At 46.1% G+C, this 27,681-nt stretch overlaps 1 protein-coding gene across 20 annotated transcripts in view; it reads right to left on the bottom strand.

The window, feature by feature from the left end:
- NFASC (neurofascin) overlaps positions 1 to 27,681 on the bottom strand; it is a 188,093-nt gene that overhangs the window by 128,269 nt on the left and 32,143 nt on the right. The window contains exon 2 of one of the 20 annotated variants that reach the window (XM_054522282.2): positions 1,491 to 1,542. The exons of the other annotated variants lie outside the window; for them this stretch is intronic. The gene's annotated coding sequence lies outside the window, so the exon portion shown is untranslated. The remainder of the gene's footprint in view (positions 1 to 1,490; positions 1,543 to 27,681) is intronic. 20 annotated transcript variants of the gene reach the window in all.

Raw genomic sequence — 27,681 nt, forward strand, 5'->3', positions numbered from 1 at the left:
TCTACTATATGGGAGGTCTTCCCACCCCATGACCTGGCATACTGCCTCCTTAGATTACAATCCCATTTCATCTAGAGAATTTAAGGTGTTGTGTATTAAACAAAGTTTATGCGAGGTCACTTGTGCTCAGTGCCATGGAATCAAACCGAACTTTGAAATGGGCCAGTTTTCAAAAATCCAGAAGATTCCAGCCAACCTGAGCAGCATAAGGAAGTCTTCTCTGTTTTAACCCTAGAAGGACAGTTCGTTTGAAATGACCAATCTGCTTTTTGTTCTTTGTGACTGTTTTCTTCAGCTTTTTTCTGCCTATAAAGCCAACCTCCTCTGCTCAGGTCATGGGAACATTCATTCTATTTTAAAGAGTGAGGTATTGCCCAATTCTAGGATCACAAATAAAAGGCAATTCGATCTTTAACTGAATTTGTTGTAATTTTGTCTTTTGACAAGTGTAATGAGGTTGACCCATTGGTTCCAGACTTGATTCTGCACTACAGTGGGAATGCTTTGGGGCTGGCTAGATTTGGTAGACAGAAATACAAGCAGATAACTGCCCAAAAGCAAAGAGGGAGACAAATATGAATGGAAACTGGTGACACGGAAATCAAAGACAGCCAAGGGGGAGAAGAGAGAAAACCCTAGAGACCATTTGCAGCCTCTGGCCATGAACTGTGAATAACAGGGTCTCTTTTATCACAAGGCCTCAGGGGAGCACCAAGAGTAGCACCAGATGGGTAAGAGCCAGGGACTGTTCAGGCTCTGTTTACCCACCAATTTGTTAATAACAGATCTGTATTTCCAGCTTCAAACTCCCAGAATTAACAGCCAATCAGGGGCCAGGAATAGTGGCTCATGCCTGTAATCCCAGCACTTTCAGAGGCCAAGGCAGGCTGATTTCTTGGGCCTGGAAGTTTGAGACCAGCCTGGCCAACATGGCAAAACCCTGTCTCTACAAAAAATATAAAAAATTAGCTGAGCGTTGTGGTGCACACCTGTGGTCCCAGTTACTTGGGAGGCTGAGGTGGGAGGACTGTTTGAGCCTGGGAGTTCGAGGCTACAGTGAGCCATGATCTCACCCCAGCCTGGGTGACACCAACAGAGTGAGACCCCGTCTCAAAAAAAAAAAAAAAAGCCAATCAGGCTCCTCAAAAAATTAAACATGGAATTACCATATAATCCAGCAATTCCATATCATATCCAGGTATAGATATGCCAAATAATTGGAAGCAGGCACTTGAAGAGCTGTTTGTACACCCATGTTCATAGCAACATGATTTGCAAAAGCTAAAAGGTGGAAACAACCCAAATGTCCATTGACAATGGATAAACAAAATGTGGTATATCCATGCAAATAAAGGTCTATTATTCAGTATTCAGAAGAAGGAAATTTTGACTCATGCTACAACCTGGATGAATCTTGAAGACATTATGCTAAGTGAAATAAGCCACTCACAAAAGGATGAATATTATATGATTTTACTCATATGACTTACCTAGAGAGGTCAAATTCATAGAGACAGAAAGCAGAATGACGGTTCCCAGGCACTGGGGGGAGGAGGGAATAGGGAGTTATTGTTTAATGAGTAGAGTTTCAGTTTTGGGAAGATGAGAAAGTTCTGAAGATGGATGGTGGCAATGTAGATGCACACAGCAACATACATGTACTTAATATCACAGAACCATACAACTAAAATGATTAAAATGGTACATTTTATATTATGTATATTTTATCACAATTTTTTTTAATGAGGCAAATCAAACACAGGCTCTTCCTGTGATGAAATAAAAATCATGACACAGTTGTACTAAAAAGGATAACAGGCTGGAATATTCGAATTCGATAGGGTCCTGCAAAATGGTAAGAACCTACAGTCATGTTATAAAGTCTTCAGCCAAGAAATGATCATTTTAGAGCACTAGAATGGGCATACAGAATCCCTGGGCTCTAGTTCCAACTTTGTCAGTAACTAGTTCTGTAACACCAGGCAAGGGAGTTGCATCTCCCTGGGCCTCAGTTTACTGATTTGTACAAGGGAGTTGAACTAGATGACCAAAGCACCTCAGCTGGACCAGGGGTTCTCAACCTGTGGTCCTGCAGCAGAATCTGGGAACATATGAAAAATGCAAATTATTGGGCCCCTCCCAGACTTCCTGAATCAGGAACTCTGCGTGTGGGCCCAGCAATCTAGGTTTGAACAAGCTGAGATAGGTTTGAGAACCACTGAGCTAGGACATTTTATGTTTTTATAGCTAATAGTGATCTGAGTAAGCCACATTTTTATGGAAATAAAAAGCATAAACAGCCAGACACATAAAAACACATTAGCAAATGAATAAGAATAAAGAGGATAATTACTTTTTACAAAAATGAGATGTAAATATAAAGTAGCAAATTAATTTTTTTAAAAAATCATAATTTTTAAAAGTCCAAATGAGTGCTGTCCTTAAAAGTTATAATAGCCTACCACCTGCTGTTTTAATGATGCAGTTCTTGCTTAAAGCATTTTTGAAACTTTATTTGGAACTGACTGCTGAGTCAGTTTAGAAGCTGAACAAAATCAGCTTCATTTGTTTGGAACTAAAAGTATCTTCATTTAGCTTGAGCCTAGACTTATTGTCCTGATTAGGCGGCTTGCAGAAATCAAATTCCCTCTAAAAGGAAGAAGACTGCCCATCCCTGAGGATATTCAAAGAATGTGCTGCAGCCTCAAAAGCGATTTCCAAAGCATAGCTCAGACGTGTTTCGGATAATGACAGAATTACATGTTTGACATCACAGAGTGCCCATCTGGAAAGGGGCAACACTCACTTCATGGAAGCTCAGACCTGAGAGCTGGAAATGGAACAAGAGGTCATTCTTGGGGAACAAGAACTCACCCTTCAACAGGAGTGAAATAGTCTCACCATTTCACAGATGAGCAGTGAAGGCCAAAGAGGGTGAAGAATGTGTCTAAGGTTGTGGAACTCACAAATGGAACCAGAACTTAGCTTTCCTAAAGAATCTTGACTAGGCTAAGGAACTTTGAACCAGGGAGTGGGGACAGGATCAGCAGAAGGCCCCACCCACCAGGCTGTGATGTCAAATCAGAAGACGAGGCTCCCAGCCCAGTCACTTTCTTCACAAAACAAAAGACTCTTTTGAATGTACTGAATATTTTGGCACCAGCCCTGGTCAATTCTTTCTCTGACGGTGGGTTGCAAAATATTTCTAGCATCCCACAAAGTCCAGTGAGGGCAAAGAGGGTGGAAAATTCTTTCTCCATTTAGCCACGCAGACTTTCTGGTCTTTGGCAAGGAGGTGTCCAGTGTACCATGCTTCCCCCCCGCAGGGCAAAGGGGAGGGTGAAGGTGAAAGGTTCTATTCCCCGGGCTCCTGGCCACTCAGGACTTCTGCTGGCCCACGGCTGGAACGATTTTCTCCTTGTTCCACACTGTGTTATTCTAAAATGTTCACTTTAGGGGTGAGGGGTGGGTGGGAGGAGATACTAAAAGTGAAATGTTATTTTGAATATTTATTTTGAATATTTATCCCACCCTTGGCTCCTCAAAAGGTCTTTAAAATCATCTTTTCCAGTTTATTTTATTTTACATAATTTTTAAAAAAGACGGGGGTCTCATAATGCTGCCCAAACTCTTGGCCTCAAGTGATCCCCCTGTCTCAAACTCTTGGCCTCAAGTGATCCTCCTGTCTCAAACTCTTGGCCTCAAGTGATTCTCCTGCCTCAGCCTCTTAAAGTGCTGGGATTATAGGTGTGAGCCACTGTGCCTGGCTACTTCTTTATGGATCTCTCCCCAACATCCCATAATCTAAATCTCTCAATCTTAGTTTGGCACATCCTCTCTTTCCTGTGTGATTCTCTCTCTAGTAAGACTATGCGTTCTATGGCTGAAGTGTGGCACTCTTTATTTCCCACAGCACCCAGCATGCTGGTGGGTGCAGTGCAGGCACCCAGCCATCACGTGGTGATGGTGATGATGACGTTATCACATGATCACATATGCCTACTGTGCGCTGGGCACTCAAACAAGTACTCTGCTGATATGCATGACCTCAGCTAATCCTCGGAACAGTACTATGTGCGAGGGGCTATTAACTCCATTTTTCAAGCTGAGGCTCACAAAGGCTAAGTAAGTAGCCTATTCAAGGTCAGGGGAGGGGCTCAGGTACAAATCTAGGTGTCCTGGACTCCAAAAGCAGAGGTCTTAACATCCAGACATCACTCCCTGCCAAGTTAAGAAGTTAGAACACACCCTCAGCCTATCTTCTACCGCAGGTGGTTCTCTCTACCTCAGCTCCATTCCCTCGCCTGCCTTCCTAAACTCTGGGGCCAGGGAAGAAGAGGCTCTCAATATCCAAGTGGTATTGACTTCAGGGACCACCAATGAGATTGCTGACCATTGAAGAACCAGGGGGAGGTGGAAAAAGCAGCTGACAGAGAAAAGGTAGCACCTTGAGTGGCACAGACCTCCTTCTCCCCCGGCCCAGCAGCCTTTCTGTACAAGCTGCCCCACATATAGATGCTACACTGAGGCTTGAAAGTCCCTGAATCACAGTCCTTCCACGCACACCCCTCACCCCTGAAAGCACCCAAGGCCCTGACAGGGTGAGAGAGCCACATTATAGCTACATGTCCAAGGAGAATCACTGTCACTCCAACAGAGAATAGGATGCATTTATTTCAGCCTCCCAACGTCACCTTAATACTTCTGTGTGAGATGCAGGGGAGGGAAAAACCAAGGTGTTGAGGCACTGTTATGCTGGGTTCCCCACTGGGTTACCCACCTGGGTTCCCTGTCCTGATCAGGAGACGGCAGAGGGAGCACCACGCTAGGTGTCAGGACATCCGGGTTCAGGTCCCAGATCTTCCAGTAACTCTCTGGGCCTCAGGTACCTCATCCCTGTAGCACAGAGGTCACTATGTGGCTTGTAAAGGGACTTCCAGCAGCTCAGGCCTGTGGTTCTATGGCCAGACTATGGAAGCTGCCCTGCCAATCCCATGCTGCTGGCACCAGCCAGACTGCAGACGGTGCAGAGCTAAGCAGTGATAGGACCTTATGCTGGCCCACTCCCTGGGAATCTGACCCTGCTCCTCTTCAGCTACAGGCATGCTTTGACAGTCTTCCAAGAAAAATGCTGACCTCTGGCCTGCTAGGTTCCCAGTTAAACAAAGGACTGCAAGCTGGTGAGCTGGGGACCATCCTCCGGAGGGCTGGGTCATCTTCCACCTGCCAGCTGACTCCTGCGCACATACACTCCACACCCCAGCTGCACAGGCCACGGAGCGGGGTCGATGCTCCCTGGTGGGGCCTTCATGCTGACATGACTTCAATGGGATGTAAGTGATGGGGAAGGGGTAGAAAGCAGAGTTTACGGGTCACTGCTCCAGTGCCGTCCCAGCCCTGCACAGCTGTCACTCAAGTTTCAACTTTGGGGGTATGAAGTGCCCTCAACTCAACTCTGCACCTTGTTCTATCCAAGTTGAAACTCCTACTCAGACAGGCTGCCGCGTTTCAGCCAAGCCCCTTATGACCTATAGTGCTTGCCACATACGGCTTCTCTGCATTCACATAAGCTGGGCTCCCAGTACAAGTTATCCAGTGCCATTCTATCCTGTGTTGAGGCTCACCCCTTCCTTGTAACTACTGTTTAAGATCGGCTTTCTAGAAAGTCCTCTGGAGACACCTCCAACACACCCTACCTCTAGCCCTTATGCTTGACCTTCAGCCCTTATCCATGGCCTCCAGCAGCTATACACGGGTTTTCTCAAACTTGACTCATATGTAGGTATATTCCAAAGGAAAGAATACCTCCCAGACTCTCATGAGCATACCCGAGAACCCCGGGGGTCTACATACCCCAGTGTGAGAAACACTATCCTAACAAACCAAAATCCACTTTTATGAAAAACATCTTTCAATTTCAAATTAGAATTGTAAAACAGAAGTTTTGTCTTTTAACTGGTAAAATCATAGAAAAGCACATGGTAAACATTCTCCCAGAATTCAGTGAGAAACACTGAGCTACAGTTTTCACTTATTCATCAAATATTTATCGAGGGCCTCACAGGTGCCAGGCAATGCTCTTGGCAATGGGATTCAGAGGTAAACAAGACATTGTCCCAGCACTCACAGAGCCGACCTTCCAGTGGCGGAGACGGGCCAGGAAACAATAAACAGAGACAGAAGTGCAGGTAGTGGGGAAGTGCTGTGAAGAAATACACAGTGGGGAAAGAAAGGGCAGATTTTACATAGGGTGCTCAGGAAGTGATATCAAAGAGAGACTTAAATAAAATAAAGGGGCGAACTGGGAGGTGATGGGGGGAACAGCTTAAGGCAGAAGGAAGAAAAAGGAAAGGCCCCAAGGCTAGAGCTGGCTGGAACATTGAGGAAAAGCCCAAAGACAGCCTGGCAGAGCAGGGGGAACTGTGAGGCAGGGTAGGGAGGGCCAGATCATGCAGTGCCTTGTATACCATGGAGATGAGTCTGTCTTTATGGGAAGCATGAAGGGAGGCATGGCCAGGGGTTGGGGTGGGTTGAAATGTTAAAGAAAAAAAATTATCCAATGCCACTTGTTAAAGCATGGTAAGGCAGACTTTATTCAGGACCATCTAGATAGGTGCAGGGAGCATTGCAACAGGGTCTTGCAGTCGGGGAGAGAGACTGGACTTAACTCTGAATACAGCATGGGTGAGTGGGAATTTGTAGCCAAGAAGCAGGGTGGGGGTCGGTGGATGGAAAATTACTAAGAGGAAACATCAGGAGTAAGGGGGATTCTGGCTAAACAGACCGAACAGGATTCCTGCTGCAAACAGGCCAGGGTGATCAGACATCACCTGGGGAGGATGATCAGACATCATCCTGGTGGAGGATGAGGAACCTGGTCAGATATCAAGGGTGATCAGATACCCAAGGTGGGGGGTTCTTGTCAAACTGACTTAGCAGGGTTCTTGTTAAAACTGGATTTTACAAGGAAGTGCTGAGGTAGGCCTAGCGGAAGGTTCAGGAACCTGGCTAAAGTTTAGTCAAGCAAAGAATCTTTGTCAGAAACAAGGGACTGATAGGTTTTTCTTTCTCTGTCTTTTGTCCACTAGCCTGTGTTCTTCAGGAACCCGTGGTTCCCCCATCAGACTGAAGCTCATTGAGGGCAGGGGTTGTCTCCACTCTCATACCAGAAGCTCTTCCCTACCTTCTGCTGCTGCCTTCTGCCTTCAGGACAAGGCCCCACTCATAGTAAAGCTCAACTGGGTAGTGACTCCAACCCAGAAATGAGCTCCAGGGAGCAGAGGAACTACTAGCATTAGCCTGGCAGGCTCTGTTTGGTTGGTGCAAATGTAATTGCAATTTTTGCCATTACTTTTAATACAATCAGAAAAAAGAGGAGAGATCTATGCATCTGTCACCAATAGACAGGCCTCCCCAACCTGAACTGTGCCCTACCTGCCACTTAATGCCCAGCAGCTCTGCACAGGTGTCACCTACTTCAGGTGCACATGCCCCCAGGGGTGGCTCAACAGATGCACCTGCTGGTCAACCTGGGTTCCCTAGGCCAAGGTAGAGGCTCAAGCAAAGCTGGTCCCTGCCTGCCATGCTGAGGCACCATTGTGGGGAACACAGCGACACCACCCTGCATCACTGCCACAAACAACCTCCACCTCTGCCCCTGCCCCAGGGGAGCCTCAGTTGCCCGTATCCATAGCAACCGACATTTGTGAGTTTCAGTCCCAGGAGGGAGGGCAGGAGGGCTGCTACACTCTTCCCTTATTCTGAAAAGAGACAGGCATTTCTCTGGCTAGCTTGGGAGGCCTGAAACTCCTGAAAGACGTGTCCTCATCCACTTTCATCTGCCTCCTGTCTCAGTCAGCAAGGTGCAAATTGACATGATACATACATTCAAAAGATAGGACTTTCTTTTGGGTTCTCTCTGAAGCTGATCCTGCACAAAATTTTGCTTTTAAAATACCTGGGAACTCAGGGTGGGGTCAACTAGGAAAAAATGAAAAACCCCAAATCCCACAGCTGGAAGGAACTTGAGAGGTTTCATTCCCCTACCTCTGAACCACATGAAACCTCTTCCCATCTCACAGTGAAAAACTCAAGGCCAAGTGCGGTGGCTCATGCCTGTAATCCCAGCACTTTGGGAGGCCGAGGCAGGTGGAGCACAAGGTCAGGAGATCGAGACCATCCTGGTTAACACGGTGGAACCCCGTCTCTACTAAAAATACAAAAAATTAGCTGGGCGTGGTGGTGGGTGCCTGTAGTCCCAGCTACTCAGGAGGCTGAGGCAGGAGAATGGCGTGAACCCGGGAGGCGGAGCTTGCAGTGAGCCGAGATCGCCCCACCGCACTCCAGCCTGGGCAACAGAGCGAGACTCTCTCTCAAAAAAAAAAAAAAAGAAATTAAATATTACAATGGGAAAAAAATTACATTAAAATGCCAATTACTACACTTATTTTTTCTTCATTCCTAAGATATTTCAGCCATACTGGGCCTCACTTCAGTGTTTCAGCTCGCTCTTAGCTCACGCAGGCAGAGCTGTCTAAGTCTAACCTAAACCCTGTAGGTGATGGCTTAAACATGGACAGGGATGAGGGGCTTCCTGGGATGAGAAGAAAAGAGGTTCTCAGGTTTTCTTTTAAAATAAATTGTGCACTCCCCCTGCTACTGAGATAACTAGCTGAGTCAATGTTCTGGCTCTAGAAAATGTGTTCACACTCACAAGGTAGGCCTCCGTGCAGAGAATGAGCCTGCCAAGCTGCTTCACCCCAGAATGAGAGGGCCAGCACCACCAGCTGTGCCCACAGCCGAGAGCCCACAGCATGAGAACCCCAAACCATCTGATCACTGAGCAAGGTCAAACCAGATCAGAAATTGCCCTTTATACCTCATACTACCTCTTCTATTCCCACAGCTCTTTTCCCTTGAAAGATGCTAAATCTTCTTTTAAATAAAAGCAGAACAAACAAACCCAACTGAATTCCTTTCTCTCCACCCCTTTCTGCAGTCTCAGGATAGAACACTTTCTCAAGTTCCAGCCTTCACTCCTTCCCATTTCCAAAAGAACTGCCCTGTTTTCGAAATAAAAATAAATCCCACAGTCCTCTATAATGTCAAGAGAAAAATGTACCATTTGGCTGCCCCCAGATCCTATGAGAAAGCACATCTGGTGAGATTTTTACATAACCACATTTCTGCAGCCTAAGAGACGGTTCCCGTCATCTCTCCTGTCTCCCATCCCTTGGTCCTCCCTGTCCTACATTCACCCTGCACAGACAGCAGCAGCAGCAAAGTCCATGGTTCCACCCCTGCTTGCTGCGTGGGTTCAGTAGCCCCCCGAGCCCTGGTTTCTTTGTCTATGAAACAGAGATCACTGTACCCTATCCTACAGATGACTGTTTTGCGGGGGAGATGAGTAGTAATATGAGACAATGTACACATTTCCATAAAGTACTTTGGCACATAACAAACGTTAGTTATTTGCTATTATTTTTTTGTCCCACAAACTTTTTGAGAGTAGATTAACCAACTTGTCATAGCTGCATTCAAAGCACCTAGTGTCTGGCACGCTGCAGATATTTTAAATTTCATTTACAAAATAAAAATGTTCATTAAATCTAGTTGAAGAAGCCACAGACTTGTTTTGCACTGGTTGGTCCCTACTTCTGCCGTCAGATTAGCTTGGCTCAAGTGCTATTCCCCTAAGGGGGAGGTTATCCTCAAATAACCTTCTTTTTTTCCACTCAGAAGAATCTCCAATAAAAATCAAACTGTAGGAAGAAATTGCTCTTCAAAAGGGAAGCCTCTCTGCATCCCACCCCACCAGTTCTGGCCAGGCCTCTCCAAAGATCTGTCCCCCTGCCTCCTGGATGGTGTTCAGTAACCAGATGAATAATGAACCATCAGAGGGGATTCAACTGGTGGCAGTTAACACTCTTCCAGCTGGGAAGGATTTAGCTCCATGGTGCCCAGATCTGCTGACTCTCCTACCCTCTTCCAAAACACACCAACTGCTACCACATGAATTGGGAGGATCCCACAGATCAAAGAGAAGAATCCGCTGGATGAAACAAGACTGGCCAAGTGTTGATCATGGCTGAAGCTGAGTGATGGGCACGTGGGGATTCATTATACTACACTCTTTACTTCTGTATATTTTGAAAAACAAAACAAAACTTTAATTATACTTCCATATTTTACCAGAACTAGGGCAAGAAAGTCCAAGGGGTTTTCTTTCCAAATTATCAGGGGAACTCCAGGCCTGATTTCCATTGTAAAAGAAAACGTCCAGGAAATTTCTCTCGCACATTTGCATTTACAAGACCAGGGAGTTATTAAGTTAGTGCAAAAGTAATTGCGGTTTTTGCCATTATGTTTTTTTAATGGCAAAAACTGCATTTACTAATATTTAGTTGGTGTAGAGAAAGAGTGTTGGCTTTTGTGATCTTGGACAAGCGACTTAACCTCTCTGAGACTCTCCTCAGTTTCTTTGCCCTTGAAACAAATTTTGACCCTATCTCACAGGGCTGCTGTATAAAAGAAGGTGAAGTTTTTAGTGCTGACACCTTGAACCAGCACCTAATAGATGTTTGATAAAATTTAGTTTCTTTTATTTCCTTGAGGAAACAAAGACGTTCTGTTGTATTCTTGCATTAAGAAGCTTAATGGAGTCAAACTCCAGAAAGTCAGCTGCTGGCCAGGAGAAACCTAGACACACTGAAAAGAAAGCTTCTGGGGAAAGGAACTCCAAACTCTATTGCCTGGGAAGCCTGGGTCCGGAAGTACCCATCAAGGGCTGCAATATTTGAAACATCATTTGCCACAGGCACTAGGTCAGAGGAGACAGGGCAGCAGATGAGAAGCAGAAATGCATCCCACTCCAGGTCCTGGTGTGAGGGCAGGTTGAACCAGGAGAAGTTGCTAGGAGGAGCTGCTGAGCACTCAAATACCATAATGACCCGAATAGATATTTGTACACCAATGTTTATGACAGCGTTACTCACAATAGCCAAAAGGTGGAAACAACCCAAATGTCCATCAATGGATAAATGGATAAACAAATGTAGTATATATTGATAAATAAAAACAAAAGCCTAAGCCCCCCGATCGACTGCATGGAACCCCTCTTGGCCAAGGGGACCCCCATAGAAACCTTAAAAATTGAGTTCCAGGCCATGACGGGATGGAAGGTCAGACATGCCTCATTATACCTCCCACCTCAATAACTACTATCGGAGTTTCCTTCCTAAAGGTTAAATAGAAACTTGCCCTTTCCAAAGACTTGCTCCACCCCCGATTTCAACCAACTGCCTCTCTGTTCCATTTTGCAGTTTTGATACAAGTGACCAGCATTGCCTCCCAACAGGAGACCACTGACATGCACTGGTTCTGGCCTTTTCACAGACGCTGTGTATAGGATGCCTCTGTGCCTTCCGTTTCACCATTGGGTGTACAGAGCCTAATTTTAATGCATTTAAATGTGAAGTCTCCATTCCAAAGTGAACATGAGATGTATGTAACATGCATGTTTGCTTACTGTGCATGTGTGCATCCCCCGTTTTGTGAAAATTCACAGCTCCTCCTATAATCTATTAAATATATATTTATATATTATTTAATATTTTAACATTTAATATTATTTATATATAAATATATAAATATATTATATATATATATATTTAGCCAACTCATTTGGCATAAATTCCTGTTCTACCCTTCCCTCCATCAAAGTGCCAGCTTTTGGTTTCTACCAGAGGCTATGCTTCCGAGCCTACAAGCTGCTGCAACTCTTTATAAAAAATAAAGCTCTCCTCTCCACATTTATGAGTCTCATGATTCTTCAGTTGACAACACATACAGTAGAATATTATTCAGCCTGGAAAAGGAATAAAATTCTGATACTTGCTGCAATATAATAAGCCTTGACAACATTACGTTAAGTGAAATAAGCCAGACACAAAAGCACAAATACTGTATGATTCCACTTATTGAGGTTCCTAGTGTAGTTAAGTTCAAAGAGAGAGAAAGTAGAATGGTGGTTGCCAGGGGCTGGAAGGAGGGGAGAATGAGGAGGTAGTGTTTAATGGTCAGTTCTAGTTGGGGAGGATGAAAGGGTTTTGAAGATGGGTGTAGTGATGATGGTTATATAACAAATGAATGTACTTAATGCCACCAAACTGTACATTTAAAAATAGTTAAAACAGTAAATTGTATGTTGTGCATATTTTACCATGACGAAATAAGAAAATAATGACAAAAGAAAGAAAAGAAAGATATATCATAATGGCAACATTTTGGCTTTAGTTTATATCCTTTTTTCCCTAGAGCTGAAAGCATCCTTAAAATATGCAGGGGCTGTGGGGTGGGGGTGGACTGTAGACTGGATGAGGAGATTTTTAGAGGGCAATAGAAATATACTCCATCTTGATTGGAGTGGTGGTTACATGGGGCATATACATTTGTCAAAATGCATCTGTACTCTAAAATGAGTACATTTTATTGAGTGTAAATTACACCTTGATACAGTTGATTTTCAAAGTTGAGAAAAAAACAAAAATGAACAAACAAAAAATCCCTAAGAAATAAAGCAAGAGAGCCCCATGCCTTACTAATAATTTAGGATGCCTATCTTAAAGGCTCAGGAAGGAAGACAATACATCCCAAATGACTGTGTATTACCAGGCAATTCTAGGCTGAGTCTAAGAGGGTTGCAGACCCCTCCTCCTTCCACTTTTCTCCACCAACCCCGGAATTTCAGAGTCAGTCAAACAAAGACCCTATCAGACCTCTCCTCAGGCTGATAGAAGTTAGAGTTCCAAATGTTCCCTCAAAAACTAGTTAATAACATCCTGTCTTGGTTGGAGATTTGTGGGAGTGGGGAGGAACAGGGTGGCTGGTATCTACCATTGGCTTCTGGTGTGTGCTTAGGGCCATTACCATGTCACTTACATCTTCTCCTACAAAGAACCCACAGCAGGGGACCTGAGGGGCGTGGCAGGGAGAGGGGGCGGAGGGGAGTGCTCAGAAGAGAACCCGGGCCTGGAGATCCGAGCAATCTCATTGGACTGCACCTCTCCAGCCCTCGAGGCCTCCCAACAATCTGCAATCATTTTGCAGAATGTTTCCTCCTAGACTGTTTTTAGGGAAAACAAGCACCTTAACTTTCTAATCCCGTATGACTCAGGCACCTCCAGATTCCCTACTCTGTTCTTCTTTCCACTTCCTCCAGCAAAATATAGTCACCTCTTAAGCACATGTGACTTCTGGGAGGCAGACAGCCTCAGTAGTGTCACCAGGCTCCTGGTCTAACCTGGAGGCTGACAGAAAACAGTGGAAGGCTGGGGTCTCCCCTCTTCCCTTCAGTGCCTCCCAGGCCTCTTTATGAGAGAAGGGCCCATAGCCAAGGGATGGGGAGTGAGGAAGATGCAATGTGAACAGGAGATTTGGATTTGTTCACAGTCAGAAATCCAGCTTAAGGGTAATCAAAATGCAGATGTGTCTACATCAATATGAGCACCTTATCCAACCCACTTTCTTCTAGAGGCTGAATGATTCAAAAAACAACAACAACAACAACCACCACAACAAAGCAGACCCACACTCAAATCTTGACTTTTCTACCTAATTGCTGTGTAACCTTAGGCAAGTCACTTAACCTGTTTCCCCATCTACAAAATGGGGATTGTGGTATTTGCCTCCATTAGGTTACTGAGGGACTAAATAAAGACATATCAAAGAATGGAGCAGTGACTGAGGGTAGCCAGAAAGTATGATGCTACCTGCCCCCACCACCCACCCCTCTCATTTTGACCTTATTCAGTCTACAGCAAAGTGGAAAGTTACCTCTCCTTTTCCAAAGGGATTATAAATGTGGGGCTGACTCTATCACCGGGCCCCCCTTTAAATGTCAAGAGAAGTTTGCTTTAGGCATGCAAACTGTGCTTGAATCCCTGAGAAGTCTAAACCAAGATGACATTCAGACCAGGCCCCAGGCCTAGGTGGGAAGGGTAGAAGGGCACCGGCAGAGGCGGGAAGGATCTGGGGCAGATGCCATCAGGACCCAGGGCCCGAGGGTGGAGGGAAGTAGATTCAGGATGGTGGGTTGGAAGTGCAGGAATGGGAACTGGGGGCAGGGCCCTGGAGAGCCTGTCACAGGGCAGAGCGGGTGGAATAAAGCCACGTGATTCCACTCCCAGGCCGCCAAGCAGCCAGATACTACTGAGCTGGGAGGAAGAACAGGAAGTCAGAAGCCTGGCATACAACAGAAGACGATGCTCACCTCTAGAGACCCAAAATGGGGCCAAAGGCAGCCCAGGGGGCAGAAGAACTGGAATTTAGCATGTGGCCTTGCACTGGCTCCTATGACAAAAGGGAGTGGCAGCAGGAAGCAACGTGGAGACCATGGGTTATTTAACCTGAGCCAAGCCGAGCAGCAGAAGACACAGTGAGGACACCTCCAACATGGGCCTGTCCCCCAGCGGAGGAAGATTTCGGCAGGGTAGGAACGAAGGGGAACGAAGGCTGCATAGCACTGGACAGAGAGCCTCCTCCTTCCTACTCCTGTTCTAATGATTTCATGGATTAGTTCATTTATCTTCTCAAAATCCAAGAGGCAGATGCTATTAATATCACACTTGACAGATGATGAAACCAGAGGTCACCCAGCTAGGGGCTGAACTGGGACAGTTCCCCAGCAGTCTGGCTCCACCCCCACCTGTCCACCCACTGCGCCATGCTACTTGCAGGGTGTTAGCTGCCCTGCTCCCCACTGCAGCTCCTGGAGGGAGACGACACAGCCCCTACCCCACCCCCAGAACATTCTCCTGAGACTGCTGCCATGGTACAGATCAGGGTGACAGAGGGGAAGTAAAAGCTACAGCAGCCCAGCTGGTTGGCAAAGAAGAGTCCCCCATCCCCATCCAGATGGCTCACCAAGCCCACTGAGGGGCTCTTTTCTCTGGCTTCTTCATTGCCTCAGATTGGAGGGCCCCCAGCAGCTGTCCCCAGCACACATGACCCACAGATGCTTGTGTCCTAGGTAAAGAACGAAGCATTCCCCGGGATCTGTCCAGCTTCTTGTGTGCTCTGTGGTGGGAGGCCCAGGAACACAGGCCCCAGCAGAAGCCAAAGGCTTCTTTCTGGGTGAACAGGCACATCTGACTCAAAGGCAGAAATGAAATGTCCACTAAACCACGGGAGTGGTTTCTCTCTCTCTCGGGCTTCTTCTCTAAGCCTGGGGGATTCTCTGGCCTCCCTGGCCTTTTCCTAGGACTCTAAATCCCAGCCAGGTACTTGGTGTACCCAGAGCTGCTGGCTGGTTGCTCCCTGTTCTTACCGACACATGGTCCAGCATCTTTTATGGCAGGCCACTGCTGGCCCAGGGTCCAGAAAACAGAGCTGCCAAAATCCCAAGAGAGAAAATCTCTTGAGTGGTCATTAATCCAGAGTCCAGCCTGCAAGACAGCTCCCTTCTGAAATGCAAGGTGCCTCTCAAAGATCTGGAAGGAAGAACATTTCACACAGCCCCCATCACTGTCAGGAAGTATTTCCTTGCATCTGACCTCAGTCCTTCTTATGGACACCAAAATAACCTACTTTATTGCCTTCTACTGAAAGGCAACATGGCAGCAAGCTCCAAGAGACTCCAAGCATAGGGGCTCTAAAAGAGCAGGTTCTTGGGCCTGGCTCAGTCACCGACAGTGTGACACTAGGCAACATGCTTAACTTCTCTGGGTTTCAGGATCCTGGATTTTAAAATGAAGATAGCATAGGTTGTTGGAAGGTTTATATGAGGACAGACATCCAATGCTCAGAGCACTGCCTACCATGGAGAAGGCTCTCAGTGAAGAGGAGCCATTGTGATTATAGTTGTTGATGGTGTTGCCATCACTGGGGGAGGCCATCTCATCAATTCCTCCTATTGCACCCTGAGCACATCAGCCTCAGAGAGAGGGTTGTCCAAGGATGACTCAGCCTGCCCAACTCTATGATGAAGGCCCTCACCTTCCAGGAAGCCTCCCACAGCAAATGACAATGTTACAACAGAGCTAGTAGGAGCCCCCAGAAAGCTTGGTGGAGGACACTGGGTCATTCCTCCAGGCCAGGTGCCCAGCCGGCTGACTGCAGTTGAGTTGACCACACACAAGCCTGCACTCCCCAGCCCCAGCTGTCTCACCAGCTCCTGTGCATTCAGCCCAGCAATAAACCACAGAAACAGTGCTCCCAGGAGCATGCAGATGCTTCTAAAAATAGTCACTGCTCCTTCAGACAGTGGGAGGGAGATGGGAAGCAAGTGTCCACAGTGCCTGTGGGAGCCAAGGAAAGTCCAGGAAGGAGCTGCAATTCTCTGTAGAGCCTCCTCATCATCCTGTGGCACTCAGGCCCGGGATGCGTGATGCTCAGGGAAAACTGTACCGTTTGCTTTGTGTAAACGGTTGAGGGAGCACTCCGCAATGTTCCTGACACTGTATCCTGGGGTGAGGTCTGGCTGCCTCTGGGAAGGTTGAATTGGTCTGAGCCAGGCAGGCAATACTCCAATAACCTGGGATCATCAGTTTGTTCTGGCCCTAATGCAGCCTCGAACCTTCCTGGGTTAAGTACGGTCACTGAATCTTCAACCCAAACAAAACTTTAAAGTCACTGGATCCAAACCCCTGCTTCAGGGAGCCCTGTACCCAAAAGGACAAGACAGACTGTCCCTTCCACTAGCCTCCTTTTTCCCTCCCAACCAACAACAAACCAGTACACATCTCTGTAGACAGAGCTGTCTTGACATGAAAGTCTCCTAACTCAGAGTAGCTCTGGACCAAAGCCACTTCCAAAGGTCAAAGTGAACATCATCAGCCAGGCCAGGTGACACAAGCCTGTGTGGGCTCTGTCTTCACTCTTGTTTTGGTTTAGCACGAAGTGACAGGAAACCAAGGCTCCTCTGACCCAGAAACTGCTCTCCATCCCTAGAAGCCAGCTGAGAGCAAAAGGGACTATTCTCACTTCCTCCCAACCAGCAGCTTCCGCATTCCTGGCCTGAGATCCAGAGATCCAGAGATGCCGAGACTTAGGAGGGAGACAGCTGGTTTGAGATGGTGGAGCCCAGAGCAAATGGCCAAAGGAGGGAACAGGAAAAGACTAACATAGGACAGAGACATGCCACAGAGTTAACACAGGCTTCACAATTAGATGCACAACACTGATTCTCCCTCCTCCAAAATGCTCTCCGGCATCTCACTTTTCCAGACACCCTCATTCCTCAAATCAAAGCTCCCCTGCCCACCCATACAGGGGCTTTGGAGCCTTGTCCTTGGCCTCCCTTCCTCCTAAAATGTCAGCTTATTTAGGACAGGAGACCAGTACCACCACCTCTTTCCCCTTCAAGCCTGCCTACTTCATATTTCAGATCTTAACCCCAACCAATCCACTCCCTGGGCTAGGAAGATTCTTGCAGCCCTTGTGCACAACCACAGTCTTAGCTTTGTTGGGAAAGTATGCACAATCCTAGCACACACCGCTTCAGAGTCTTTGAAGGCCAAAGCAGGAGGAATGGGGTAAGGATGAGAGGCCAAGAGGGAGGGCAGAGTTGGCCATCCTACCTCTCTCCTGAAGGAGCCATGGTCTGGTTCATCCAGCATCTTCTCAGTCTCCCTCCATGGGGACAGGTGGGGAGGGAAGCCAGGCATTTCTTAGGCCCCAGGCCATCCCAGCTGGCAGACTTAGGCCTGAGCAAAATCCCAGCAAGATCCTTCTTTTCCCTGAAAATTGGCCTCAGAGAAAACACAGCAGCCCTGACTTGGGTGGAATCAAAATAATTCCTGGCTTCCCTGGTCCTTGTCACCCCCCACCGGCCACCTCCCCAGCCCTCCATGGCATAAACAGGGCTTTATTATCTCAAGCCCACCATGTCCTCTGAGAATGCCATGAATGGAACACCACACAATACACTTGTTTATTAATAACCACTCACCCCTCCCTCGGCCAGCTTGCTCACTCGCTCACCGCTGGGTCCCCCTTATGCATAATGGAAGAGTTGTGTGGCCCATGACACAAGCCAGGCTGTGCTCCTGAGGGGATAGACAGAGAGACGTACCAGGCCGGGCCAGGCTCCCCAAGGCGGGGGTGGGGTGGGGAGCAGACCCCCTGTTAAGATTCAGAGACGTCATGTTTTGTAGGGGAGCACAGTGTGGCGGGGGTGGTCCTGGCCCTCCCCCATGCACACGTCCTCCATGAACCCAAGCCAGGGGTGGCAGCTGGTCATGTAACCTTTATGTAATACCCACCCTGTTCTATCCAGGGCTGTGTGCTGGCCCTGCACAGGACAATGGCTCCCGCACAGAACAATGGCTCTCCGCAACTTTGGTCCCCCGGTCCACTTCTGCTCGAGAGCCTCAGGACAAACCTCTCTCTTTCACTTGACAGCCCATTACACATTTGATTACAGCCATGTGTGTGGCCCTTGTCCCTATCTTCTGCAGGCTAAATATCTCCAGTCCCTTCAACCTCCCCTCATGAAACTATTTCCACTCACCACATTGTCCTGCTTCCTCTGAGATGGACAAACTTCACTGGGTCAGAGATTCTCCTAGAGTGTAAGGCTCAGCTCTCCTACCCTCCTGGAGGAGGCGTCCCCTGATAACAGCCTTCCCAGAAGGGAGTTTGGAAAAACATGAAAACATCTTAAAAATGTTTATACCCTTCATTGCATAAATTCCATTTCTGGGAATGGATCTTAAATAATCAAAGATAATTAAAATATTTAAGTCACACAAATATTCAGCAGAATATTGTTTATAATGATAAGAAAAAGTTAGAAACAACCTAAACAACCATCACTACTGGAAATGATAAACAAACTACGGCACGCCCATGGTTTGAAAGTCAGTACAGTGTGGAGATTATAAGAGCTCTGGAGCAGGCGACCTGGGTTCAAAATTTGGCTCTGCCATTTATTGGCTGTGTTGCCTTGGGCAAGTTACTTAGTGCGGGCAAGCCTTGGACAACTGTGCCTCAGTTTCCTTATTTGTATAACTGGGATCACAGTATCAACTCGAGTTACAAAGATTCTCTAAATGACAATACCTAATACGTATGGTAAATGCTAAGAAACTGGCCTATACTCTTAATACTCTCATAAGCAATGAAATATGATATATTTTATCAAAATGATAAAATAATATAGTGAAATATTTTAATAAAATGGAAGATTGAGTGAAAAACATTACAAATATAGGAGAAGAATGACTATCTTTGAGCAGTGAAATTATGGATAATTTGCTTTTTTTCCCCTTTGTGCTTATTTATCTTTTCTAAGTGTTCTGCAATGTCAACATAAATCACTTCTGTTAACAAGATAAAGTACTTGTTGTGGTATGGCGCCCAGGGCAGGGCATAATTTCCCCACACAGGGTGCATGGGGCAGCCCTTTGGGACAGGCTCATGTTGTGATGCTTCTTCAACCACCACATCCCACTATTGGCTTATACTGAGCTTCAAGTCAAGAGTCCGCACTGCCACCCTGACTCCCTCCAGCCCCACATCTAGCCCCCATCCGGCCTTTTCACAGGGGCTCCTGTTGAGCCATTTCTCTTGCCTATAATGAATATAGGGCTAACGGAGTTTGTAAGGGAATGGGAAGGATAGAGGGGAAAGGCACAACCAGGATGGAAGGCATTGGCCCTAAGACTCAGAGCCAGAACAGAGTGAGCAGCCTAGGTCAGGGGCAAAGTCCTGCCCCAGAAGAGGCAGCCCTTTTCCATATCAGCAAAGTACAGAGGGGTTAATGAAGAGATCAGGTTGATCACACACTGAAGAGGAACAAAAGGGGATAAAATGCTGAGAAAATCAGGTGGCATCCAGATGACCCCCTGCTGGATGGCCTGGGGGTTGGAGGGGTGGGCAGACCCAGAGGGTAGCTGCCCCCATGCTCCTGCCTCCTGTTCTCTGCCTGCTCTGAGCTCAGCTCAGTGTTGGAAGCCATTGCTTTTGCAGTTTCTGTGGCTTTTCTCCTCATACCGGCAGCCACACCAGCCCACCCCATCTCCCAAAGCCACCTGTGGACAGCGGCCCCCTTCTCAACCCAGGGAGCCGAATGCCGATAGGGAACGGGAAGCCAGGAGGGGTTGGCAGCCAGAAAGAGGGATGTGGTGGGGGAAGACAGCTGCTGGGCAGGCCTGAATGTGGGTCACATTCACAGAGGACAGCCCGCGCCAATGCAGAGTGGCTCTAGTAACAGCTGGCCTGCCTGGGGGAGAGCGCCAGCACGTCCTAGGCATCCTAGACAGGGCAGCCGGGTCGTGCTCCCCCCATTCCCCAAGGCTCACTCCCCTGCCAGCCACAGCTCCCTCCAAAGAGGTCTGGTGTGCCACATCCAGCCCACCTGCTCTCTCACACCAGAAGAGATCAGCAATACAATGACTCAGGGGAACTGTTGATCTTGTGGCCAAGTGTAGCCCACAGGGACTTGGGGACAGGGTGGACTGAGCAGGCCAGAGGCCCTCCAGCTGGATTTGCTCACTGACTGTAACTACTGCAGCAAAGGGTCCAGTCTCATCCCTGGGTGCATAATCCCCACTTTCCAGCATGGAAAGTGAATGCTATTACAACGGGAAACTTGCCACCACAAAGTATTTTGTCTGAAATATTTAAGCAGAAGCTAAGTTACCCTGTCAGAGGAGCTTAGAAATCTCAGCACTGAGTGGGAGGTAGGATGCGACTGCCTTGAGAGCCTGTCCAGGGCTGAGACCCCAGGATGACCCAGGGCTGGAAGCCAAGAGACAAGTCATTTAGAAGGGAGCCTTGGAGGAGGGTGTGAGGTGCCACCAGGTAGCCATGGGCTGAATCGGTACCTGCCAGGGCCTGTCTCTGTCTCTGCTTGGAGTGGCTGCTGTGTGGGTCTGCCTGTGACTATGCCTATGCATGAGCGAGTAACTGTAAGTGCATGGATGGCATGTGTGTCTCTGGGGAGGGGCTTCAGTGAGTGTGAGCATGTTCTCGCCGTGTGTGTGTGTAAGCGTCTTGGTGTATGTATAAGTCTAAATGTGCATGTATACCTGCCAGGCTTGGTGGGCATTTGTGTCTATCAGGCACAGGGGATCTATCTGACTTGTATGTGTGTGCTTTAGTGTGACTCAGGACATGTGGGCACCTGTCAGCCTTCATGTGTCTATAGGTATCTCAGGACATGCGTGTGGTATTGAATGTGTGTTTTCTTGGGTTTACAGATTGTGTAGTGTCTGTGTGTGTGTGTGTGTGGTGAGTTCTGATAGTATGGCTATGTGTTTTGATATGTGGGTCTCTAGGTCTCAGTGTGTTTGTTTGTCCTAGTTCCTGTATGTGTGTTTGTGGACACATATGTCTATCTGGATATGGGTATTGTATTTCTGTTTCTGTGTGGGTGGAGGAGTCCCATGGTCTCCCTGTTGTTACCAGAATGCTCTCCAATTAGGAGCAACACTAAATAAATCTTCCATGTGCAAATCCTACAGGGACTCCCTGTTTCTGCAAAATAAAATCTAGCTCCTCCAGGCTGACATCTAGGGGTCCCCCCTTGTCAGCATTCAGTAATCTGACTGCACCTGTTTTTCTCCAAATGTCCAGGATAGTAACATCTACACTGCTGCTTTTTTTGTTTCTTTGCCTAGAATTCCTTTACTCCATCTGTGGAGTAAAATTTGCCTAACAAATCCCATTCATCCTCTAAGGCCCAGTACCAATGCCACCTCCTCCAGGAAGCCAATCCAACCCTTCATGTCCACGCACTAACCATGGATATGGTGCACCAGATCTCTCAGTGTGGGACACGAACTCTCCTGCCCTGGCTTCCAAAGGACATTATGTATCTCCCTCACTAAGCAAAGATTCATTGGAGTGATATGTGCAAATATTTCCTTCTCTACCAGATGATGAAAAACTTATAGTCAGAGAGTTCATATTACGTCCTTTGCAGCTTCCAAGGTGCCTAGTTTGATGTATTGCACACACAGGCTTGCAGTGAATGTTTACTAAACTTGAGTTCAGCTATGCAGCAAGCTGTGAGTGGAAAGAGTGCTCACTGCCTCAAGGCCTTTAGAGCTGAGCAAGTATAAGGCACAGGCCTGAGAGTTTCCAGCCCCAGGGTGCTGTAGGGCTGGGAAAAGCCTTTTGCGCTTTCCGGACTCAGGATAGGTAGCTGAAAGAGCCTTTTCAAGGTCAAATGAGACAGGTCTGCCAGCTTCTTAATTCTTGGAAGCATGGTTACCTAAGAACTGACCTCTCAAGGGCTCGGCATAGCTCCAAAAGCCCCATCCACACTGGAATCATATCCAACTCCTGCAGCCAAGACGGCATCCAGTTACCATTTTTCCTTTAGCAGCCCTTGATCATCCTCTCTGCCCCTACTACGCACACACCCCAAATCCCACGGTTCTCTCAGGTGGGCTGAGGTTTGGCAGTGTGAGTATACAGCTTATTCTGCCTCTGCCGCCAGCCAGAGCTCCAGCCTCCAGAGCTGAGCTAGACCCTGATTGCTGCTGATGGGGAAGGGAGCAAGAAGCACTCTCCAAGACTCAGTGCTAGGAGAAAGTCCACTTGAGCAAAGTTGTGGATGACTGCACTTTGGCTGCCCCTTGAAGGAGATAGCAATGTTTGACTCATAGTTTTAGGGCAGTCTACCAGAAAGGTTAAATTTTACAAAAGGATTGGCATATCAAATATTGATAAGGGTGTGGTACAAATGGAACTCTCATACACTGTTGGCAGAAGGGTAAATTGGCACAATCACTTTGTAAAACTGCCAGTGTGTACTAAGGCTGAACATACTTCTATCCTGTGGCCCCACAGTTCTACCTCTGGGTATTCAGCCAACAGAAACCAGCACTATGCTCAAGAATGATTATACTCAAATTCATATGAAATTGCAAGAGGCCTCAACTAGGCAAAACAATCTTGAAGAAGAAGAATAAAGTCAGAGACTCACATTTCCTGATTTCAAAACATACTACAAAGCTATGGTAATCAAATCAGTGTTGTAGTGGGATAAGGAAAAACTTTTATACCAATGGAATAGAATTGGGAGTCCACAAATAAACCCATATTTCTATGGTCAACTGATTTTTGACAAGAGTACCAAGTCCACTCAATGGGGAAAGAACAGTTTCTTCAACAAATGGTGCTGGGAAAACTGGATTTCCACATCAAAGGAATGAAGTTATACCCCAAACTACAAACCTCACACTACAGTAGTCTCCCCTGCCTTATTCAAAGTTTTGATTTCTGAGGTCTCAGTTACCCAAGGTCAACTGTGGTCTGAAAATAGGTGAATACAGTACATTAAGATATTTTGAGAGACAGACTACATTCACATGACTTTTATTACAGTATAACTTTTCTATTTTATTATTTGTTATTGCTGTCAATCTGTTACTGTGTCTAATTTATAAATTAAACTTTAACATAGCTATGTATGCATAAGAAAAAACATAGTATATATGGGGTTCAGTACTACCCATGGTTTCAGGCATCCACTGGGGATCTTGAAATGTATCCCTCATGGATAAAGGGGCACTACTATATATAAAAACTGAGTCAAAATGGGTCAACGACCCAAATATGAGTGCTAAAACCATAAAACTCTTAGAAGAAAACTAGAAGTAAAACTTCATAACCTTAGGTTTGTTAATGGACTTTTAGATGTAACACCGATGCACCAGCAACAAGGATGAGATAAATTGGGCTTCATCAAAATGTAAATCTTTTATGTATTGAAGGATGTTATCAATAAAGTGAAAAGACAACCTACAGAATGGGAGAAAACAGATGCAAATCCCAAGGTTCTCTAGGGTAGGCTGAGGGTTTGTGCTGTGAAGATACAGCTTATTCCACTTAATAAGGGTTTAATATCCAGGCTATATCAGGAACTCCTAAAACCCAACAACAATAACCACAACAAAAGACCAAAAGCCAATTTAAAAACAGCAAGGAACTTTGAACAGACATTTCTCCAAAGAAGACACATAAATGGCCAAGAAGCACATGAAAAGATGTTCAATATCACTAATCATTATAGCGAAATGCAAATCAAAACAATGAGATACCACTTCACACCTACTATAGGATGTGTGGAGGATGGCTATAATCAATAAAATGAAAAATAACAAGTGTTGGTGAGGATGTGGAGAAATTGGAACACTTGTACACTGCTGGATGGGAATGTAAAATAGTGCAGCCACTTTGGAAAACAGCCTGGTAGTTTCTCAAAAAGTTAAACATAGAGTTACTATACGACCCTGCAATTTCACTCCTAGGCGTATACCCAAAAGAATTGAAAACAGGAATTCAAACAGGTACTTATATACAATATTCATTGCAGCATTGTTCACAATAGCCAAAAGATGGAGACAATGCAAGTGTCCTCAACAGATGAGTGGATAAACAAAATGGTGTGCCTTCATACCATGGAATATTATTCAGCAATAAAAAAGAATGAAGTTCTGATACATTTCAACCTTGAAAATATTATGCTAAATGAAATAAACCAGACACAAAAGAACAAATACTGTATGATTCCATTTATGTGAAATATATGTAATGTAATGGACAAATTCATAGAGACAGAGAGTAGATTCAAGATTACCAAAGGCTGGGAGGAGTAGATAATAGGAAGTTAATGCTTAATGGTTACAGAGTTTCTTTCTTTCTTTCCTTTCTTTCTCTCTTTCTCTCTTTCTCCCTCCTTTCCTTTCCCTTTCTTCCTTCCTTCCTTTTCTTTCTTTCTTTTTTTATTTTTTTTGAGACACAGTCTTGCTTTTTCACCTAGGCTGGAGTGAAGTGGCGCGATCTTGGCTCACTGCAACCTCTGCCCCCTGGGTTCAAGCGATTCTCCTGGCTCAGGCTCCTGAGTAGTGGGACTACAGGCGCCCGCCACCACGCCTGACTAATTTTTGTATTTTTAGTAGAGACAGGGTTCGCCGTGTTGGCTAGACTGGTCTTGAACTCCTGACCTCAGTTGATCCACCCCCCTCGGCCTTCCAAAGTGCTAGGATTACAGACCTGAGCCACTGTGCCTAGCTGGTTACAGAGTTTCTATCTGGGGTGAAAACGTTCTGGAAACAGAAAAGTAGTGATGGTTACACAACATTGTGAATATACTAAATGTAACTGAGTTGTATGTCTACAAAATGGTTGAAATAGCAAGTTTTCTATTATATAGACAACTGTGTTTTATCACAATAAAAATGTTTTTAAAAATCACTGCAACATCCTTCCCTACTTTGCTGTCAAATCCATCAATATCTGACCCCAAATAAATGATTGCTGGGATAAATGAGACAAAGACATGAAACAGTTTTCAGAAGCGCTATTTCCCCAGAGGGCGATATTCTTCAAACCCCGGAGTGAGTTACTGTGGTGATGGCATGGAGCTGGGGATCTATTCTTGGCTCTGAAATTCCGCTGACCTTGTCATCCACTTCCCAGGCCTGGTTGTCAAATGGGGACAGTGTCACCAATCTCCAGTGTACCTCTGAAATCTCGAAAGAACCAGACTAAACTCCGACCCATCACTTCCCTCCAGTCTACTCTCCAGATGACTTTACTTCTACCCCATTCTCTGCTGACTTTAGTTTTTGAACGAGGAGGAAAAATATCACATCCAGTAGGTCAAACATACCCAGCACATTGGCCTATGTGCTTGGTCCAAAGCTTCTCTGCCAGGCTTCCAAAGCTGGCTAAAATATTTAAAGTTTACAGGGAAGCCTTGAGTAGTCTAGGCTATAGCACATCTCTATGTGCTATTCAAAAAATTTTAAAACTTAACTCACCAAGGTTCCAGTTCACCTGTACTTCTCACCAGCCTCCCTCCTCACACTGCCCTCCAAAGATAGAGAATAATAAAAATAGCAACGTCCCCTTCCTAGCCAGACTACCTAAGTGACCTCCTAACCCTTATGAAGATGAGATGCTTGTTCTAAGCCTTTGGTCTCCCCACTGACCCTTCTCCTCTCTAGCAGCTGGGTAATACTATTTTGTGTGAACCATCCCACCAAACTCCCAGGTTATATTTTAAACTTGATCTCTCTAAAACTCCTAAAGTAAAACTCTTTGATTTCCTGGAGGTGTACATAATTCAATAACCATTCACATCGACTTTTTATTATATGCCTATAAAGCCTTCCAGCTGAACTTTTAAATGAACACACCAGAATTTATACATTTAAATTAGTGCTGTCTCCTTCAAAGAAGTCCCCTTGGGAAGCTATATACATATTCCAACAATGCACCCGCCAGTGCTTAGAACATTTCAGAAGCTTTTCTTTTGGAACTGCTTTCAAGCCTACAGTATATTCTTTTGATGGGACCCCATGGTGGCAAATCTTTATCCTATGAGGGTAGATGGTAATTTTTTTTCTTAAGTTGAAAGATAGAGCCAAGAACGGGAAAGATGGTGGGTGATGCAGTTGGGAATACTGTTTAGTATCAAAAGCAAAGAATGATTATCAAGGCAAGAACTCTGAAGGCTATTCCTACACAGGATGAAACAAGGTTTTGAGCACTGGCTTCATTATAGGAACAAATATGCAGCCCGCAACATGGTACAGTTTCAGAGGACAGCACATGTATGAGTAAATAAGATCTGGTAACACCACTAAAAATAATTAGAAATCACCCCATTGTTAATGCTAGATCCCCATGTTGTGTCTACTCACGTCACTGCGTCTTGACCAGGGGCTGGGAACCAGAAACGAACCAAAAGTGGCTGCCAAAGTTCATGAGTCTGGAGTGGGTACAGGGAGGCTGTCCACTCGCTCAAAAGAAGACAGAGACTGGCATGTGTCAAGAAGTGAGAAGAGGCCGGGTGCAGTGGCTCACGCCTGTAATCCCAGTACTTTGGGTGGCCGAGGTGGGCAGATCACGAGGTCAGGAGATCGAGACCATCCTGGCTAACATGGTGAAACCCCGTCTCTACTAAAAATACAAAAAATTAGCCGGGCGTGGTGGCGAGAGCCTGTAGTCCCAGCTGCTTGGGAGGCTGGTGCAGGAGAATGGCGTGAACCCTGGAGGCAGAGCTTGCAGTGAGCTGACATCATGCCACTGCACTCCAGCTTGGGCAACAAAGTGAGACTCCGTCTCAAAAAAAAAAAAGAAGTGAGATGAGTCTGGCAGTTCCTCAATAAGCCAAATGTTGAATTACCATATGACCCAGCAATTCCACTCCTAGGTATATACCCAAAAGAATTGAAAGCAAGTGCTCAGGTCAGGTGGAGTGGCTCATACCTATACTCCCAGCACTTTGGGAGGCCAAGGCAGGTGGATCAGTTGAGCTCAGGAGTTGCAGGCCAATCTGGGCAACATGGAGAAACCTCTACAAAAAATACAAAAATTAGCTGGGTGTGGTGGTGCATGCCTGTAGTCCCAGTTACTCAGGAGGTTGAGGTGGGAGGATTGCTTGTGCCCAGGAGGTCAAAGCTGCAGTGACAGATGATTGCACCACTGCACTCCAGCCTGGATGACAGAATGAGACCTTGTCTCCAAAAAAAAAAAAAAAAAAGGAAAGCAGGTATTCAAACTAAAACTTGTACACAAAATGTTCATAGCAACACTATTCACAATAGCTCAAAGGTAGAAAAAAAAAACCCAAATGGTCCATCATTGGACGAATGGAGGAACAAAAATGTGCCATATACAGATAATTGAGTATTATTCAGCCACAAAAAGGAATGAAGGACT

This window comes from Pongo abelii, chromosome 1 (assembly GCF_028885655.2).
Source record: "Pongo abelii isolate AG06213 chromosome 1, NHGRI_mPonAbe1-v2.0_pri, whole genome shotgun sequence".
Classification (NCBI taxonomy): Eukaryota; Metazoa; Chordata; class Mammalia; order Primates; family Hominidae; genus Pongo; species Pongo abelii.